We start from the raw sequence: 4,354 nt of genomic DNA, 5'->3' as shown, positions 1-4,354 counted from the left end.
AGTCAGAGTTCAAACCATGGATCTGTTGCCGTAAGGGCTTCCATTCACGCTTTCATTAGAAACTGTTGGTGCAAGACTTTGGGACTTATTTTTGACCTTATTCTACTCCTTGCCCAGCTCTTCATTGTTCGAAAAAGTAGGAAAACAGGTTCATTGGTGACATATTATTTAAGTTCCATGAAAGCAGGGAATAGGCCTGTTTGTACCAGGCTTTTAGAGACCGCCCAGTGGGTAAATAAAAGCAAGATAAGACATGGGATTCTGCCTTCATTTTATCTTCCTTTCCTCCCCTGTCCTTTCTTTCAGAAGGAATACAAATTGGTAATCAAAGTGGCTCCTGATAGACCACAGGGATCCCCAGTGGGTCACCACCAAAGCCATCTCTCTGAGCATGTTTTAAGGGCAAAGTCACGAGGCAGGTACAATGTGGGTCAAACTATTTCACCCAATAAGATTTCAAGTATAGCCAACTGGCCAATATTGGTCCAATAGCGAAACAGGCCATATAGCAAGGGCGTATGGGTAGTAGCATCATGACCCTTAGTCAATACTTTTATATGTTTTTCTATTGACTCTAAACTTTGGGTCTGGGACATGACCACCTCCTGCTTACCCCCAGGCATGCTGATGCTGAAGCAGCTCCTGAGAAGGCAGCAAGTTCTCATCCACAGCAGGATTTTGGCAGCATTCTGGCAAGTTCCAGATGCATCTGACCGCAAATACCTGAAGAACTGGGCAAGGGAAGAATTCAAAAGAAATAAAAGAGGATTCAACCTGGATGATGATTACCCAAAGCAATATCCAGCTAATGGAGCTAGCAAAAGCACTTGTGTTAGCAAGATGTTAGCTCTAGCATTCGTCTCAAGGATTTCCAATATTCATGTTTCTTAGAGTTTAGACTTAATGGACAGCTCAAAACCAAGTCAAACTGTTGGTGCATACAGTACTCAGCACAACTGCAGAAGGCGGAGTATGTCAGAGCAAAGAAAAGCACAATGACACAACTCCTTTAGAACTGAAAAATACACTTGAGCTCCGAAAGTGTGTCAAGAGTTTTCATAAGAAGCAAAACTAAATGGCAGCTGCACACGAAAGATGCTCAGTGCACAGCATCAGGAAAATGCGTACCAAGACCATAATGAGAGGCGGGTGTGGCACACACGCCTGTAATCCCAGCACTTGTGAGGCTGAGGCAGGAGGATGGCTGCATGTTCAAGGCCTGCCTACACTACGTAGTGAGCTCAAGGCCAGCCTGCACTATGTAGTGTCTCAAAAAGACAAACAACCATTCCTCAGGTGATGGGCATCTTGGTTGTTTCCAAGATTTGGCTATCACAAATTGTGCTGCTATAAACATAGGCACACATATATCCCTATGATATGATGATTTCAGATCCTCTGGGAAAATTCCCAGTAGAGGAATAGCTGGTTTAAAGGGGATTTCCAGTACAGCTTTTCTAAGGAGTCTCCATACTGATTTCCATAACGGTTGCACCAGTCTACATTCCCACCAGCAGTGGAGAAGGGTTCCTTTTTCCCCACAGCCTCTCCAACATTTGTTGTTGGGTGATTTCTTTATGATAGCCATTCTTTCTGGGGTGAGATGATATCTCAATGTGGTTTTAATTTGCATTTCACGAATGGCTAGTGATGTGGAGCATTTTTTCATATATTTATTCGCTTGTTTAATTTCTTCCTCTGAGAAGCGTGTGTTCATCTCGGATGCCCATTTCTGGATTGGGTCTTTAAATTTTGGGACCCAAGTGTTTTTTAGTTCTTTATAGATTCTAGAGAGCAGACCTTTGTCTGAGTATTTGTTATGATTTTTTCCAAATTTGTGGGTTGCCTTTTTACTTTGTTGGTAATTCCTTTTGACGTGATAAAACTTCTCAGTAAGAGCAGGTCCCAGTTGTTAATTCTTTCAACTGTTTCCCATGTGATTTGATTTCTGTCCATGTAGAGTGTGCCTAAGGAGAGTCACATGGAGAGAAAACATTCTCTCAGGCTTTCACAGAGGGCACATTGGCCAAGCAAGGGCCGAAACTCATCCACATGGCTGACACTGACAAAGGTTCTACAATCTGAGGTACAGGATCTCAGGATAAATCCTGAGGGGATTTCACTGACCTTATCAGACCCAAAAGCTACAACTCTTGTTGCATAGGTCCTGCTCTACCTTGGTCTTAACCATCCAGTAGAAAAGTATGAAGATGAAATATAGGAAGGAAAGCTATGCTGTTAGGTTGAGCTGTAGGGGACTCAGGTCAACAATTTCTGACATTGGCAGTTAAACAGAAGACCCAATGCTATTATGGGCTACTGGACTCTTTTAGAATATTTTGCTGAGTTTACACACCTATAATATTCAAATAACGGAACTTAACAAAAAAAGGGTATATAGATGAATGTCCATTTTGTATCTGTGTATTCAAAGTGGTTAGGGTAGATATATAGTTACATTCTGTTAATGAATAGAATGATTTGTTCTAATGGTGTTTGTAAATAGGATGACGAGTCCGCATCTTGCACAGCAATTAACCACTAAGAAGAATGTATGCAATGTGTTAATTATTAAAACTGTCCTACCGATTTGATTTGAAACTGTCTCATTGCTATTTGTTTATCAATAAAATTATGAAAAAAAGACAAACAAAACAAGCACATAAGTATAAGGAGTTAGCACATCCTTTCATTACTATGGCTGTAAAAAGGAAAATAAATGTCTGTGAAGATGTGGACAAAATTGCTCAGCAGCACACACCTGGAATCCCAGCACTCTGGAACCTTCTCAAAAAATCCTTCTGTATCACCCTTCAGGGTCACTGAAGTACCTTGTTCAGCTGATCTATGACTTGGTTACCAAAGGACTCAAAGAAACTATCACAGGCAAAGCTGGATCTTTGCTGGAAAAAGAAAAGGAAAAGAACTTAATGAGTACATGGAAATACAAAACATAGCAGGGAACTCTTTAAGGCAACTTCTGGCTGCAACCTTCCGATTACCTTAATTTGGTGTGGATTAGAAGTGTGCCCTGAAGGAGAATCCCTGGGGTGTCAGGTTCTTCTCCAAGGACAAGAAAAATGAAGAATTTTTAAGAGTATATCAGACACAAACACATCACAGCCAGAGTTGATTAAGGACACTTTTGAAAGCAATTAAATTGACAGCATACAATGAATTTAATCCAAGATGTGGAAGTGAAAGTTTATGAAAGATGCTAGGGTTGTCAGTCCTGTAGACTTAAGTCCTGTTCATCAACAGAGTGGACCTAAGATGCTAATCCAAGAATCTGGCCAGATGTAGAATCTGAGAAGATGTAAACAGAATTTTGCAGGATCAGACATGGTCCCTAGTAACTGCACTGCAAGCCGGAGAAGTGGCATCAACCAATGGTGTGGATGTTGAAGACCAGGGTTGTCAGAGCCCCACTTTCCTGTAGCCTCAGACACAACAGCATAAAATGCTTCTGAATATCCTTCTGAGGGACTGACCTATGAATGCGAAGTGCTTGTATGAGCCAGGCTTCAGGTTCTTAAATGAGCATTAGTATGTCGCAAAACCATTTGACAAAAAAAGAGAAGCATTTGTAAAGTTCCCAGATAAAGAGCACTTTGGGAGAGTTCTGTGCTGGATGGTTGATGTGCGTGCTCAAACATAGTCTATAATAAACCTAAACTCTTTGGAAAAAAATTAAAAACCTTTGGGTCCGATCCATGTTCAGCTCTATACATAGGCATGTTAATCACTTAAGAAATGTCAGAGCTGGCCATGGTGACACACGCCTGTGATACCAGCTCTCAGGGGAGCTGCGGCAACAGAATCACAAGTTCAAGCCCAGCATAGACAAATGAACAAGGTTCTGCCTCAAGATCAAAGAAATCAAGAAGGGCTGGGCATTGTAGCTCAGTGTGAAAGCCCTGGGTTCAATTGGCAGTAACACACACACACACACACACACACACACACACTATACTATACTATAAGGTTTATTCACTGTAACTTCACTCAGCCTCCCAGACTGAGGATGCCAAGAAAACAGCTAACTTTCAGGATTTTCAGGGAATCTCACTGCCAGCTTCTACAACATCCAGTTCCAGAAATCCTGGGGTAATGCCGAGAACTCTCCAGCCATTGTCCTAAACTGTAGTCAACAATCTCATAAACCACCCCCAAAAGTCACACCTAAATAACCCCATGCCAGGTCAAGGCTGCCCCAGGCAGGCATCATCCTCTCGTAATGGGAACAGAATTGCCCCATCTCAGCTACTTTTCTCTCATTGCTGGGACAAAAGACTCAGCACCCAGAATTATGGAAAGAAAGGTTTATTTGCTTTGGTACAGGGTTTAACTACTC

The 4,354-nt window shown here is 41.8% G+C and overlaps 1 pseudogene; it reads left to right on the top strand.

Annotated features, from left to right (window-relative positions):
* Positions 1 to 594: 594 nt before the first annotated feature.
* LOC101589490 lies at positions 595 to 847 on the top strand (annotated as a pseudogene).
* The last annotated feature ends 3,507 nt before the right edge of the window (positions 848 to 4,354 follow it).

This window comes from Octodon degus, unplaced genomic scaffold (genome assembly GCF_000260255.1).
Source record: "Octodon degus isolate 3935 unplaced genomic scaffold, OctDeg1.0 scaffold00023, whole genome shotgun sequence".
Lineage (NCBI taxonomy): Eukaryota > Metazoa > Chordata > Mammalia > Rodentia > Octodontidae > Octodon > Octodon degus.
This window is presented reverse-complemented; position numbering and strand designations above follow the sequence as displayed.